A 17692-nucleotide genomic window follows, 5' to 3' on the forward strand; every position below is an offset into this window, starting at 1 on the left:
ATTAATAAAAAGTAAAATTAGGTTTAGTATACCCAGTTATAAAGTAATTGAAAATCAAGAGAATGCACTGAAAATAGCTTATTTCTAGAAAATGTTGAAGACTTAATTATGCAATGAATTCATCAAATAATGTGTTATTTCTAAATTACATAATATAATGTCCTTCTAAAACAAATATAATAATTTAAAATAGATGCATAGTATAAAACATAAGACAAAGATAAAATGTATTTACCTGCTTTATCTTTTAAGGATATAAAATATGCACAACTCAAGTTTCACCTTTTATCCCCTTACCATTTCTGCCTCCAAAAGTAGCCTTTATATTGCAATTGGTATGTACCCATCCCATGCAGGCTTTTAAATTTTTCATAAGCATGAACATACATACAACTATAATAATTGTAGTAAATAAAATTGACATTTATTGAGCATAAATCTGTGAGAAGCACCATTCTATGTACTTTACAAGCATTCATTTATTTAAGCTATGTAAGTAACTCCTTATGAGATAAATTTTATTATTCCTATTTTATTTACTTATTGAAGTATAGTTAGCTTACAATATTATATTAGTTTCAGGTGTACAACATAGTGATTTGATATTTTAATACATTATAAAATGTTCACCACTATGAGTCTGGTTACCGTCTGTCACCACATAAAATATTACAATGTTATTGCCTATATTCCCTAGGCTGTACATTACATCCCCACGACTTATTTATTTTACAACTGGAAGTTTGTACTTCTTAATCCCCTTTACCTATTTCACCCACCATTATTCCTATTTTAAGCATGAGGAAAGTAAGATACAGAGAGGATAAATAGATTTACCCAAGATGACAGGATGTAGTCTCAGGATTTGAACCAGATAGTCTCTATCTAGAGTCTGAAATTTTAACCATTAATTGCACTTATTTTTTAAATTAAAAATTTTATTTTGAGATAATTATAGGTTCATCTGTAGCTATAAGAAACAATATAGAGAGATCCTGTGTCCCCTTTACCCAGTTTTCCCCAATGGTAACACTTGTAGAACATTACTACTCTATGAAACAGGATACTGAAATTAATAAAGTCAAGATACAGAATAATTTTATCACCACAAGGATCCCTCATGATGACTTTTATAGCTACTATCTGCCTGTCCCTGGCCAACTGAAACCACCAGTCTCATCTTCATTTCTATAATTCTGTCATTTCAAGAATGTAATATAAATGGAATAATATAGTTTGTAATATTTAGGGGGATTGCTTTTTGTTAATCAGCATAATTCCCTGGAGATCATCCAGTTGTTTTGCATATCAATATTTCATTCTTTTTCATGCTGAATAGTATTCCATGATATGGATTACCACAGTTTGTTTAACTATTCACCGTTTGAGGGACATCTGGGTTGTTTCTAGTTTTGGCTATTACAAATAAAACTGCTATGAGCAGTTAATTAGTGTACAAACTTTTGTGTAAACATAAGTTTTCACTGCTCTGGGATATATATGGCTGGGTTGTACAGTAATTACATGTTTAGTTTTATAAGAAACTGCCAAACTGTTTTCCAGAATGGCTGCACCATTTTTACATCCCCACCAGCAACCTATGAGTGATCTAATTTCTCCACATCCTCACCAGCATTTGATGTTGTCATTATTTTTTATTTTAGCCATTCTGATAGTTGTGTAGTGATATCTCATTGTGGTTTTAATTTGCATTCCCCTAATGGTTAATGAGGTTGAACATCTTTCCATGTAACTATTTGCCATCCATATATCCTCCTCAGTGAAACATCACTTCATATCTTTTGCCCATTTTATGATTGGATCTATTGGCTTTTCGCTGTTGAGTTTTGCAAGTCTTTATATAGTATATATAGTATGCTAGATATTAGTCCTTTATTGGATAGCTTGTCTTTTCGTCCTCTGAATAGGATATTTCACAGAGCAAAAGTTTTTAATTCTTATGAGACCCAATTTATCAGTCTTTCCTTTTATGGAACATGGTTTTGGTCTACAGTCTAAGAACTCTTATCTAGACCTAGATTCCAAAGATTTTTTCCTATTTTTTCAAAGTTTTATAGTTTTCCTTTAACATTTCAGTATCTGTTTTTAAGTTAATTTTTGTGTAATGTGTGAGGTTTAGGTCAAGATTCTTTGTTGTTCTTATTGTTTTGCCCAGGGATGTCCATTTGCTATAGCACTATTTGTTGAAAAGGTTATGCTTCCTCCATTAAATTCCTTTTGCATATTTGTAAAAAAAAAATCAGTTGAGCATATTATGTGAACTGCCTCTGGGTCCTCTATTCTGTTCCTCTGATAATACAACACTGTCTTGATTACTGTAATTATATAGTAGGAGTTAATATTGGGTAGAAAGATTTCTCTCATTTTATTCTTTTTCATTGTTTTAGCTATTCAAAAGCCTATGCCTTTCCATATAAATTTTACCATAACATTTTCTATATCTACAAAAATCCTTGTTGGGATTTTCATAGTAACCACACCAAACCTATAGATCAATTTGGGGAGAACTGACATTTTTACTATATTGAGTCCTCTAATCCATGAAGACAGTATGTATCCCCATTTATTGAAGTCTTCCTTGGTTTATTTCATTAGTAAGATATTGTAACTATTTTGTGAAGACAATGATCATTTCTCCCCACTGTCTCATCTGAACAACCTCAATATCCATTATGCTGGTCACTCTGCAATCACCATGCTAAGTAAAAACTAAAAGAGCACCTATAGCTGGCTGTTGCTAAAACTCAAAAAGATATCACACTTCATTAAGCTTCACACACACACACACAGACACACACAGACACACACACACACACACACACACACACACACACACACGGTACACTAAGAAATCTCCAAACACCTATCCGGGGGATCACGGCCATTATGAAACACACAAACACTCTCCCATACACTCAGCAGGGAGGAGACCCTAACAAGGAGGGATCACAGGGGTAACAGTGAGACTGGCATTTTATCTGCCTAGGCATTCTGGCGCTATTGACCAGGATGGATGCAGACTTCTCACAGGAATTTTCAGCATACATATTCTGTACATGATTTGTTAGATTTATACCTAAATATTTCATATTCTTTGTTAATGTAAATGGTATTGTTTTTTTAATTTCATTTTCCACATGCTGATAGCTAATATATAGATATGCAATTGATTTTTATGTGTTAATTTTGTATTCTAAAACATTGCTAATCTCACTTATTAGTTCTAGTTTTTTTGTTTTTTCTTTTGGATTCTTTAATATTTTCAATATAGACAAGGATGTCATCTGCAAATAGTGAAAACTTTATTTCTTCCTTTCTAACCAATCGGTATGCCTTTTATTTATTAATTATCATCATCATCATCATCATGCTTTATTTCAGTGGTCAGAATGCCGAGTTCTATGTTGATTAAGAGTGGTGAGAGTGGGCATCCTTGTCTTGTTCCTGATATTAGGGGGAAAAATAATGTCTTTCACCTTTAAAGATGATGTTAGCTGTAGGTTTTTTGTAGGTGCTCTTTATCAAATTGAAGAAGTTCCACTCTGTTCTCAGTCTGCTGAGAGTTTTCATCATGAATAGATGTTGGATTTTGTCATATGCCTTATGTGTCAATTGGTATCATGATATGATGTTTATTCTTTAGCCTGTTGAACTGTGGATTAAATTCACTTTCAAATGTTGGACCAAAGTAGTTGCATCAACATGCATGTCCATTAATGTTCTTAACCAATACTAGGCCTTTCACACTTTATAGTTTTTGGCCTTCAGAGGGGAGTGAAATTGTATCTAGTTGTATCAATTTGTGTTTTCCAAATTTCTGGTAAGAATATATTTTTATGTTAAATTCAAGTTTCCTATTCTGTGAAATTCCTGTCTGTGTCCTTATCTGTATTAGGTTTTTGTTAACGATTTACAGGAGTTATTTGCTTTGGTACCCCTAACATATATATGATATTTTTGCATATAATATCTGTTGTATATGATATTATACTTCATAAATTCTGCTATAAGTGGCAAATTTTTTCAACATTATATTTCTGAGATTCAGCCATACTGAAACATTTGGCTTAATTTCACCTTTCACATTTTATGAAAATAACACATTCCATACATCCATTATCTTGTTAATAAGTATATACAGTAAGATTGTTTCCATTTTTTTCCATTTTTATGAACATTTTTCTACATGGGTTTTTGGAATATTTGTAAGAGTTCCTCTAGGAGAAAAATTATTGACTTATAGACTAAAGGCATTGTGATAGAGTACTAACATGTCTTCCCAAGATTCTTATCCCCGGTATACACACACTTTCTCCCAGCTTCTCAATAAAACACTAATCTAGGTACTGGTGTGAAGAGATTTTGCAGATGTCAAATAGTCCCAAATCATTTGACCAAGTGTTGTCTTGAAATCAGTCAATTGAGCATGGTATAACTGACTGTGGTCTCTGCAATTTCTACCCCAGGGGTAGTAATTCTAAATTTTTGCCTCCTCATCTTTATTGTATCAGCCATTCCAATTGGTGTATTAGCCTCTAATCTTTCTTTAATAGGAGGTGTTTTGGTTTTCTGATTAATTATGACTGATACACTTTTTCTTGCAGTATTTATCTTTGTTTTTAAAATGTTCATATAATGTCTTATTCTTGCTTGAGATATGATGTGACTGTGTATTTCCATTGCTACAAAAAAAATAATTTCCATTTTCTTTAACTCTCTCTTGTACATCATATGCCATCTATTTTTAAATCGATAGGATACAAACAAAAAACAGCATATTTTTTACAGGTAAAGAAATAAAATGATTGTGAGAAGAATTCACTACATATCACTCCTATTGTTACTAAAATGACATAGTACCTAATGTCAGGGAACATAACACTTTTCTTCACTGAATACCCTTATGTGTATCCTCAAGAATATTGGAAACTGAGAGAACTTGATCTACCTTGCTGGAGTGTATTACATTTAAAGTGTACCTGAGTATTTTTAAAGAAAAGACTGCAAAATTCTTCTATAAAGCAATTCATCTTCGAGTTCCTCCTCCTCCTTCTCTTTCTTCTCCTTCTTTATCTCTTCCCTTCACCTTCACCTTCCCTTTCTTTTTCTTACGTGTCCCATCTTAATTATGCAAATATGAAGAAAGGAGGCGCCTGTTGCCTTGGGAGATGTATATATCTGCAGTATAATTAGCCTAGCAAAGAAGGCTCCTCTTAATATCCCTTGGTTGCAGATTCTGTTTACTGGGAGGAGATGGATAAATGTGCCTGAGAGCCAATGAGTCACATGGGAGGAAAGGATTAAAACTCTTGCAAATCCCTTTGGAGGTCAAACATTATTAAAAACTCACTGATGTTTTGTGATGGTTCTAGGCAAGATCTGCTGACATGAAAGGCCACCAAGCACAAGCTATGTGCTATGTAGAAATGGGTAAAGCAGTTGAAGATCTAGACTCTTTATTAAGAGGACTATTCAACTCAAGAAACAGAAACTGGATTCCTGCTGATATAATCATTCGAGGATGCGAGCATTTGATTTGATTTCAAGTTAAAAAAGCAAATCACACTTAAACTTTAAATAAAGCAGTGCATGTAAAGTACCTCTGTAGTCTCTGACAGTAAGTGGCTACTCAGTAAATAACAGTTATTTATTCTATAACTCCTCCTCTACCCACACTGGGGGGAAGAAATAGAATATGTATCATTTGGTTGGAATTTGCAGATTTCTTTTGGGCTTCTGTTCACTGCAAAGCACAAACTCCCAATTGATCCTCCCTTCATCTCTAGAAAGTCCTCTTACCATTATTATTAACAGCTCTTCTATAAAACTGCCACAATTCAAGTAACTTCGTGTCTTAGACCTCTTTTCTGTCCTTACAACATATGAAGGGACTTCCTGTGGCTGATCAACATTTATTGATCCAAATATTTGCTGTCTTCCAATAGCATTGAATTAAAATTATTCTTAATTATATCAATCCCAAAATTTTAAGATTATCCCATTATAGATGTACTTTATTGAATTTAAATAATCTAATTATCAAAATATTTATATATTAGGATTTCTAAATTCTTTAACACTAATAAATATTAACACTGTGGGAAATATTTCATCTTCTGACGTTGTTTATTAACAAACTCAGTTTGTGTGTGCATCACAGTAGTACACTTAATCAAGCCAAACTATTTTTATCCAAATAGATGGAGAAAATTATTAGGTCAACTCTTTTGCTTAGTAAATCTACACTCATTTCAAAAAATTATTCATGGAGATCCCCACCTTCTATATGCTGCCAATATTATCAATGAAAAAAATAGTGCTATTTTTGAAATGGCAGTTATATAAACTTACCTTTCCACATTTTCTTAAAAGTGACCTACCTTTTAAAGATTCAAGGCATGTATTTTATTTCAAATAGCATGTTTTACTACTGTAACAATTTAATCTACTTGCCTACTCCTTCAAAACATAAGTTCTTGATTTTTTTAAACTCATCACATTTTTTTACAATCCTTTCTCCCTCTTCATAGACAGCATTCTTGATTTTTAATAGAAATTGCATATATTTAAGGTGTACAACATGATGTTTGATATACAATACATAGTGAAATGATTACTACAGTCAAGTTAATTAACACATCCAGCATTCTTGTTTTTACTTAAAAGCATCACAATTTTCAAAATTGTATTCCTCCACTTGTCATAGAGTAAAAACCTCCTTTTGGCTTAAGTTATGGGTGTTTTCCTATCTCATATTTTGCTCTGGAAATAGAGGAACAACTAACTTTAAATCTAAAACGTATTTATAAATTTACATCAAGAATTTTAAAGTCTTTTTAATAGAATTATGGCATGTTTTATACTGTTTTGTTAACAACCACTTGCAAATAAGAGGCATTTGGCAATTGTTAAACTGAATTATATTCTCCTTATTATCATATGTAGATCTATATCTAAGATGAACCCCAACAAAACATAGCGGCATCTTGGTACACTCAATAGGAATAAATACAATGAAATGTTTGCTCAGGTTATTAGTAAACACATGCTGATTTGTTTCCAGAAAAACTTCAAATGTTGTATTTAAAAAATACTAGAGATATTTTATACTTTAGCTTAAAAAACAAAGACACTAGTGTATTGATAAATGGTAGTTTGTGCAATCACTTCTGATTTGGTATACTGGGGTAGAAATTTTCAGAAAAGTGAGAAATAACTTACTAAAAGTGAGTATGTACTATGTATTTTGTAAAAGTACAGGTAGTTATTATATTGCTGTAGCCCTTCATTATGAAGATAACTATATGTTATTGCAGCCCAGACCATATTCGCAAGTTTGTAAAGAGATACCTAACTAGCTGTGTTCACAAAACTGCTACAAACCAAACACTCACAGCATTTCATTTCATTCTCAGTGCCAAATCAAAGATGAAGTACCTGGATAGGGTATGCCTTTGTACAATTAAATGGGAACATTCAGGATGAAGGAGCAAAATTGCCCAAGTTCACACAGTTTGAATATGTCAGATCAAGAAATAGAACTCACATCTTGTGCGTCCAGAGACATTTCTAAGACTGTTTCTATATGACTGTTGCTTCTAGACTATCTGTATCCAGAACTATGTCCATAGATGATGTTCTCTTCCCCCTTCCTAGATGCCTCTATACACATCCCTTCTTCACCTGTACTGAGCTAATTGGCTTTCATTTGAGGTAGGAAATATGACTCTGACCCTTGACAGATTTAGAACAGATTTTTATTTCTATTCTTGTTTCACAGGGGTGAGATTTATGAATGCTATTTAAATACTTCTTAATTTAAATGTGCTAAAATAATATGAAGTTAGAAACTCTTTAAATGGGTGGTAATTCCAAGTATTCAAACACATTAGGAAATGTAGACGAGGTCATTTTGCAAAGTTAAAAGTGCAAGAACTCAAAGTATCTAATTTAAAAATTAATTTATTCTTGTATCTGTTATGGAATTAGTTCTCCTCTTCCTTTTTTTTCCTGTACTATTTTTCTCTCCTCCTCTTACTTCACAGGCATATATTCAGATATCCAGCCCCTGTCAATGAGCCTCCTTAATTGAGCCAGGTGGTCTTGGAGGCAGAATTTCACCAGGAATACTAAAGGTAGTGCTTATGTGGATGCTCTTTAAAGCCCCAGAGGACATTTGGCAATGACTGAAGACGTTTTTGGTGTCATAACTAGAGTACAGGTGCTTCTGTCATCTAGGGGATAAAGACCAGGGATCCTGCTAAACATCCTTTATGCACAAGACACCCCCCAACACACACACACACACACACACACACACACACACACACACCCCAAAGAATTATCTGACCCAAAATATCAATAGTGCTGAGACTGAGCAACTCTGACCTAGGTAGGCATGGATCTCATTTTCTACTACGGAAATCTTGTAAAAAGTTTTTTATGATTAACCTCTTAGCAAGCTCTATCTAACTCACTGGCAGAGATTATATTTATGATTGATATGATCTAGTGCACTATCCAGTATAGCAGTCACTAGCCACATGTGATTATTTACATTTAAATTAAATTTGTCATTGAATAAAGTGAAAATTTCAGTTTCTTGGTCATACTAGCCAGATTTTGAGTGCTCGATAACCACATGTGGCTAGAGGTTTCTTTATTAGAACATTTCCATCATTGTAGAAAGTTCTATTGCACAATGCTAATCTAGAGACTCCACATATGAACCACAGTGAAAGTGAAATATCTGATAGACACCATGAATGATATATCATGTGTGTGAAGGAAATGGGGGTGGGAAATGTTATCTATTCTGAAGTTTATATTTTTACTTTTAATGATCAGTCATGTACCTACAACAATATCTAGAGAGGTTAAGGACTGAGCAAGATAACCAAAAATAAAGTAAAATAAAAATAAATTTTTCTTGAGAACGATTGAGGCCATGCTCTAGAATTTTAACTATACACATATAATATGCAAATATGTGTTCAACAGCCTATACGATGGGTTTTAAACATTGATTTCCATTTCTTTTTCAATCAATGAAATAGGATAATAGTTAAGCAACTGTTTTCCTCTTCTGTGTCAAAAGCTGCCTTGGGCCTACCTCACACTATTTGCACTGGGATATATGTCTCTGCTTCATAGCTCTGATTGTGTAAACCTTACTGGGTTTGCTAAGAACAGACTGTAATCATAAAGTCTGTGTAATTTCCCTCTGAAAAATTATTGCATTCCTCTCATATGTTTGGTTTAACCCAGATTGTGGTCCTTAGTATAGCTGCAATATCTGATCTTATTCCACATAAAATTAGAAGGAAACAGAATTCTCTATGCTCTAAAAGAAAAATTGCACCAGATCGGTTCAACAGCCAAAGGAAAACATATTCAAGACTATTGCAATAGGGGAGAGAGATATAACTCAGCTTCACTGAAACAAAAAGCAGGAAAATTTTAAAGGCTGAGGTGAGCTAATGGAAAAATACTGGAGGATGTTGGAGGGAAGTGTGTCAGTGTGATTAGGCTATCTGTGTTTGCTAACTGGTGCTTATTTAAGTTAGTCTTCAACTATCACAGAGTCTGGGAAACATTTCTGATAATTACATTTCAAAGGGATGGCTCCCAGGTCTTTGAAAAAGACATTCCTAGGTTGTAGAAGACTTACATCTCAAAGAGACAGAGAAAAAATATTATCATTGCCAGTTTTCTTAAATAAATGTTCTACAAAAAGGAAGTCAGGGGTCTGTAGTTAGGAAGAAGCCTGGCTAAAGTTTAGTCAAGCTGAGGGGAATGTTAAGGCTGTCTTGGTCAGTGCACAATGAACTGTGACATTTTAACCCTAAGTTGCTGGGAAGAATAATTACTGATTTGAGTTTAGGTCAGAAAATGGAATCTTCCATTGAGCAATATCACACCGCCCCTCATACAACACAATTTACACATTTTATCACCCTGAATGAGGACTAAGACAGTGCTATTTAGTTTTGTTTTGTTTTCAGGTAAGCAGCTTCAAGAAAACCAGTACTGAGTAATGGAAGGAAGAAAGAGTCTGAAACAGTAAGGGCAATTGTACCTAATTATCAACTTGATGACAAATTGAAATTATAATGGAGTTAATCACAGTTAAGGCATACAAAACTGGAGTTGGGCAGCCATTAAGGATCTGGTTTCAGACACATCTTTGCACCACTGAGAACTTGAATTTTCTTTGAACTCTACCAGAACCAAGGACATCACCAGCCAGCTGCAACCTTATGGTCTCAAGGTTGCTTGTAACTAAGCAACCATTTCGGACCCCAACCAACCATTACTTAACAAGCACCCTTACTTCTTGCCAGCTCCAATTATAATTCTTGATAAACAACTTACGTAAATAACTGTAACCTTGAGGATTTTGCCTTTATCAGCCTCCCCCATGTTGTAGTCGGGCGGAACACAATTCAAGTGCTTCTTGAAGCTGTGTCTCCCAAGGTGCAGTACTAACAAACCCGAAATAAGCACTAAAAAGAAAAAAAATCCAATCAGTTCTCTATTTCTGAAATTTTGTTTAACAAGCTGAACCGAATTAGGACACAAAATTCATTCATTTTCAGAGTTTCTAAGACTATCTTCTAAGTCCATAGCTATACTATAGTGAATCAGATTTGAGGACAAAGTCTCCATTTCAGAAGCTCACAGAGTAGGAGAGATAAGCTCCTGGCCAATTGGTCATCTCAAAGAGAATTTGCATGGGGCAGACGTGCAGAGTTTCCTGGTTTCTGAGCAATATTTTAATTTTAACCTCATAAGACTATTGTGCTGCTTTTACCCCAAACAGTGTGGGTTCTAACTTCTCCTTCATCTCCAGAATAAGGCAAGTCTCCCAGTCTCATTTGTCCATAACATTGCCTTTGAAAGCATTTATCACAATTGCAAATATTTAATTATTTGTGTAATCACTTAGTTTTAAAATTACCTGCCCTAGTAGCCTGTGAACTCCATGAGAGCATGTATACTCATAGCTTCCTTTTCCATTGCTGTGTCTCTAGCCTCTAGCTTAGCACATGGCCAAGAGTAGGTATTAAATGATTATTTTCAATGTAGTGATATTGTGTGATAAACTCTTTGCTTCTTAAGAAACTTACAGGTAAATTCCTTTTACTCTGCATCAGACTTCTTAAGGAAATTTTCTAAAATGTACTATTTGTTCCTTTAAAAATAATATTGCATATTCAAAACAATTCAGAGCACAATGAAGCATTTCATAAGTTATGAGCACAGATTTGTCTCCATATGTTATATGTCATAATATATATGTTATTAATTTTCAAGATAGAGAGAAACCCAATCTCCTCACATACTTCAAAATAAACATTTTATAGATAAAAGTGGCATAACCGAAGTGAACCATATCAGTTTTTAAAAATGTACAAAGAGTATGTGGCCAGTAGGGTTGGTGTGTATTTCCACTGATGGTCAGAAACAATTTTAGACTAAAAAAATAATGATGTAGTCATGAAAAACAAAGGACACAAATGAGACACAATAAGGGCAATGAGATTATGCTACTTAAATGTAACTCAAATATATTGTATGCCTAATATATCTTAGATACTTTATAAATTGCATTTAACAAAGTAAAATAAATTTTTTGTTGAGGAAATATTACCCTAAGAAGGTTAGCTAGAAAATAGCAACAGAAGCTAAAAGAATGGAAAAAATGATAGTTTAAACCTTATCCCTAAAACCTAACTCCAGTATTTAAGTTTGAATTAGATGATTTTCCCAACTGAGATTCTTCATGTATTTAGTAAGCTTGACTGGACTGATTCTAATTCATTTTCATACACAATGAGGCCTGCTCTTTAGAAACTCTACACTATGTAATGTTTCACGTCACCCTTACATTTTTAAATAGTTCACTGCCAACCAACATTTGCTCATAAGGGTTCAATAAAAATGATGAGGATATAAAGAATGAATGATATTTTAACCTTGTTCTTTTCTCTTCCCATTGGGCATATTACATTATCACAGTGTTCAAATCTGCATCAAATCTTATAATCCTGGGTTATTTGTAAATGTTTTAGAGATAGTTGAATTTTTTGGAAAGAACATTTTAAATTAAATTTATGTATTTAATTTTCTGATAGACAATCAGAGCCTTTTGATCTAAAAATTATTCCTCAAATGTCTTGTAGAAAAAGTGACTCAAGAATAAACTCATGCAGAAAATATTTTCTCATGCAGAAAATATTGCCTGAGCTTTATTGAGATATAACTGACACATTGTGTAAGTTTAAGGTGTACAATGAGATGATTTGATACATTTATATATTGTGAAATGATTACAACAATAAGGTTAGTTAACATATCCTTCACCTCACATAGTTACCATTTTTTAACTATTTTAGATGGCCAATTACTTTTCCAAGTTATATGTCAATATATGTAAAGAGAGAGGTTTTCTCTGAAAAGTCCTACTTTTTGTTTAATATTTCTGTTATATAACATATTGTATTATATGTTGGGGTTAATTTTTTCCAAAACAAAAATGAATGTTTAATACTTTGTTCTTAAAAAATAAAGTATATGATATGTTGATTTTAAATTTTGAAGAAAACTGTGATATTCTTATAAATTAACCAACTACTTTCCCTCCCCCTCTCCCTCTTTTCCAGATGCCTCCCTTATCCAGATGTCCAGGACTTCCAACCAACTTCCAAAGGCTTTACGTTTTTCTCATCTTAAAAAATTTCCCTATTATTTGATTCCTATGATTGTATTGGCTTACTATATACCATTAAGTGTCGATCATGTTGTCTAGGGCTCAGCAAACTACCTCCCCTTGGACAAATCCAGCCCACCACCTGTTTTTGTTAATAAAATTTTATTGAAAGAAAGCCATGCCCGTTCATTTGCATGTTATCTTTGGCTGATTTTATACTACAAGGACAAAGTTGAATAGCTGTAACAAAGATCATATGGCCTGCAGAGCTTAAAGTATTTACTATCTGGCCCTTTGCAGCAAAAGTTTGCTGTCTCCTATCCATTGCCTGATATATAGCAGGTGCTGAATATATACTCATACATTAATTACATTAATAGATGATGGATGGCAAATGATAGGGAGATGCAGGCTTTATGTAAGAGGAGACCACTTCCTTCATTCCGGGTGTTGAGATCCAAATTGGCTTCTGGAGTATGAGTGGGTTTTATTATGGTTAGAGAGAAAGAAAAATGTAACTCTTCACAGAAACAATAAATATTGGGACCAGGTGGTGAAGTGAACTAAAAGATTTAGTTCTTGGCTGTTGTAAAAAACATATAATTTCATATCAGAAGAGTATACGAATATCTGATTGCCTCCAATTCTCAAAAATTGGATGCTCAGTAAGAACACTAAGTGTGGTAGAGTTCACTATTACCTAATTTAAGAAATTTTCACAGCCTATTGTGTTTCTTATCTTGAGGTACTTTCATTGCTACTTCTACCTTTGCTGTGGAACTGTTAACTAGTCAAAAGTGAAAATAAACAGTCAATGAATTTCTTTCTAAAGATTGCTATAAAATACTTACAGTATAAGTTAGGAGTTTGGAATTAACCTATTCACACTACTATATGTAAAACAGATAACCAACAAGAACCTACTGTATAGCACAGGGAACTATATTCAATATTTTGTAATAACCTATGAGGGAAAAGAATCTGAAAAAAATAGATATATATGTATATATAACTGAATCACTTTGCTGTACACCTGAAATTAATATAACATTGTAAATCAACTATACTTCAATAAAAATAAGTAAATAATTTTTTTTAAAAAAATGCTTAAAGTAGAAGAGCTTGTAATATTTAGGGTTTTTAGTTATCGGAGTTATATTACAGTCCTTTGAAATATGGATAAATAAGAGCTGGCTTGAAAAAAAAGTTTAATAGAAATTATGCAGCAGAAATCCAGAGAAGGAGAAAGAATATAGTTTCTTCAGTTAGTGAAACTTGATTTCTTAGATTTCTCAAGTAGTTACTGGACTATGGAATCTCCAGAGAAGTGACTGAACACAAGAAATTTTCACGGTTGATAGAAATACATTTTCTTTGGTCATATACGAAGCAATCTTGAGGATGGGCAAACATACTATATAAAGAGACTGTCAAACGTTGTTGTTTAAATTGTATTGCTTTTGTGGATTTAAAGTGGGTTTATAATTGTATATTATAATATATTTAGTATAAAATAGAATGTATAATTGGATTCTTCAAAATATAGAAATGATATTTATGTCTCATTTCTACTTTCAGAATTCCTTATTTCATTTTTTCCATTTAAATTATCTCTGTCGTGCTGTTTTACATTCTTTTTATCTGCTGTTTTATTTATATTTATATTTGTTTATGAAGATAGAAAAATTCATAATAAAGGATATGGTTGGCAATAAATAAGCTGTGAGACTGCATATTTTGTAACAGAGGAAGCTTGGGACATGAAACAGAAGCCCTGAGCGTTAAACTTTCACTCTCTGTGGACGCAGGGGGCTGCGGCATTACTCCTGAATAAAAGAAGACCTGGCTGTGGAGCTGTGAGGACTTGAAAAATCTGTTTACAAGCATGGTGCCCAATTTGCAAGTTAAAGTGGAATATAGCTGGAAATAAATTTAAGAAGCAAATCCACCTGCCATAAAGAGCACTGCTTTTCAACCAAGAGGCCAAAGAAAAGTAATAGTTGGGAAAGTCCTGATCTTAGAACCAGGCACTTTGAATAAAAATTATTAACACTGGAGAGGGAACTGCCATATAAAATGCTTGTATCAGACCATCTAGTTTGGTGGATGAGGAAATCCGGCATATCTAGTCATGAGGTATTTGCAGGACAAAAAGCAAAATATCAATCCATTGTTAGAATATCTTCCATCCTCCTCCAAATGGTAGAATTCAAGAATGAAAAAGAGACCTTACAAATGAAGAAGAGATGAAATGTCAATAACAGCCTACAAAAGAACTGACTTTTCTTTTCTTTCCTTTTTCTCTTTCTTTTCCCCTTTCTTTCTTTCTCTCTCTCTCTCTCTTTCTGTTTTTTCATTTATCAATGTTTTATACAATCAACAAGCATTGAGTGGCAATTATAATTTATTGTGATAAACACTGACGATAAAAAATAAAGCAATATAGTAAATGGATTAATAGAAATGTGCACATAGTATTATTGGGCACCTAGAGGAAGAATGTAACACCATTTAAGATGAGGAATTCAGGAAAGAAATAACCTCAATATTGAGTCATTGGTATGAGTATGAATATTGAATATTGAGTCATTGGTATGAGTATGAATTGGCTGCAGGAATAGGGACAGGAAAGAAGTGAGGTAGAGATTGAGCAGAAGATATTTTTGGCAATTAGTATGTTATAAGGAAAGTCTTTGAAAAGCAAAACTACACAGTGTATGAAGGAAACAAGTACCATTCTGGGTTATTGAAGCCAGAAATTTGAGGCAGGGAAATGGTCAGTGATAAGAAAAAGGGTCAGGTCATAGAGAGCCTTGTACAAGTCTTTTAGAAATGTTGGAATCCATACTATAAGTAACTAGGACCCATGGAAACATTTTAAGCAGCTGAATTATTTGAAATATTGCTTTTTAAATAATGTTGGTGGCTTTTTACAGGGTTTCCACATTTTTAGTGGGGGTTACTGAATATTGATTAGTCACCCAAGCAGATTTAGGAAGTTGTGAGATGTTAGATTTAAACTTGAAATATTGAAGTTGTTATGAGAATGAATAGAAGGGAGCTTACTAAAAATATTTAGAGGGTAAAACTGACAGACTATTATAACGAATTTGATGTCAGGGTTGAGAGAAAAAAGAGATTTAAAAATGATACCTAGCTGGAATGGTTGGGTGGATGGTGGTATAACTAAGTAAGATATAAAATAATCTAGAAGGAAATAAAAATCTGGTGGAGGAAAGAATAGTGCAGTATTCTTATATGCTATATTTAAGGTGTCTGCAGACAGCTGGATTTAGTGTATAACTCCAGCAGAGATCTGGACAGCATAATGGTAAGGATGAGACAATGACAATGACTGGGATCTCACATATAGAGCAGTGGGTGAAAGGTAGACCATTACAAATTTTCAAGGTTGACAGATATATCCAGATTTGGAAAAACAATGGGTGAAGAATGGGAACCAATATTAGAGGCATAGGTTCAAGGAAGTAGATCATTGAAATAAGGAAACAAAACATTTGCGGCAATGTGTACGTCAATCCAGGCTAGCTCCATCATGTCATGCTCTGTCCACTCCTAACCAAAACTTGGCTGACTCAGATGGAAGGTCCACTTTTCATTTCATTTCTCTTTACTTTCTCACTTCTATCTTGAATTTAATTCTTTGCTATATTCCTTTTGGGTTCCAAAAAAGCTCCAGATTGGAGCATTTTCATGCTTCCTCTCCCATAGGCTCAACTTTCCCCGTCCCCACACCCTTGTATGTATGCTTTTCAAAATCATGCCAGTATCCTGGCAGTCTCATTGTAAGGTGATTTTGTTATTGCTTTTGTTGTTGCTTACTCGCCTTCACCATATTTGTGCCAAACAGTGTGATGGATGTTGAAGAAAGCAAAAATAAGAGGATGTTAATTCCAGTTCTTTGGGGGTTTGTAATCTAGGTATTAAGATATGCTTAAAAATCACTATCATTTGCTGTAGGAATTAGAGTGAGGTAAGCAAAAAAAAAAATGTAATATAATATGATCCCAGTATTTTTAGTTTCCTTCCTTTTTCCCACTTTAGAAGTGTTAAAACTGAAACCCAGAAAGCTGATCTTGACTTTCCCAAGATCACGGTACTGGCTAATGTTTAAATGAATAGTTCTTTGGTGAACAAATGGATATTGTGGGGGCTGAAGATTCAGATTTAGGGGTTGACTGCAGGATTAACTATGCCCGCACAAAGTGCACGTTATCATAGAGAGCTATCTATTTAACTGCGTTTCTAGAAAAGGCATATTACTTAATGGAAAATTCAAAATACATGACATGTTCATTTCCATTCAGTATATCTTGCTACAATAATTCCATGTGCTTAGTAAAAAGAAAGAAAGCTCTCTAAAAACAGCAGGCCACAGTCTTTCCTTGTTGAAAATCTTACTCTTCTTTGTCATATTGGCTGATGTTCAGCTGCACACAAAGAAGCAGGTTGTTCCTGCTGGGATTCACAAGGAGGAGGTGACAGAAGCCCAGGTATGAGCTCATAGCCATGGTCCCCGACATGGTAGGGTACAGCAGTCCCTCCATTCTGCACAGAGCCACATGTTAATTGTATATCTGTTGAAATGCTGCTCCCTCCAATCCTGATCTACAGAACACTGTGATGAGAGCTCTAGGGAAGCCCTGTTCCAGAACCAAGGAATTTTTATGGCAGTGATATAGGAAGATGAAAACATCTCATCCACAACTTCCATTAAGTTGGCTACAGTAACCAGGCCAGGGGACCTAGGCTCCTGGTGGGAGAACTCACAGATCTTTGTGGCATGCCTATAAATGTCCAGATAGCCATCATGGATCCCCAGAGAGAGTTACTATCTTCCTGGCTACCAAGCAGATGGCACCATCCTCAAAGGCTTTTAAGTACTTGAGTCAGGACACTAAAATACGCTGTAATTGGCTGTTAAGTATAGCAATGGAA

General features: G+C 33.9%; 1 pseudogene; it reads right to left on the reverse strand.

Moving 5' to 3' along the window:
• LOC132418237 (programmed cell death protein 7 pseudogene) overlaps nt 1–17277 on the reverse strand; it is a 44164-nt pseudogene extending 26887 nt beyond the window's left edge.
• Nucleotides 17278–17692: the final 415 nt, after the last annotated feature.

This window comes from Delphinus delphis, chromosome X (genome assembly GCF_949987515.2).
Source record: "Delphinus delphis chromosome X, mDelDel1.2, whole genome shotgun sequence".
In the NCBI taxonomy this organism is placed as follows: Eukaryota; Metazoa; Chordata; class Mammalia; order Artiodactyla; family Delphinidae; genus Delphinus; species Delphinus delphis.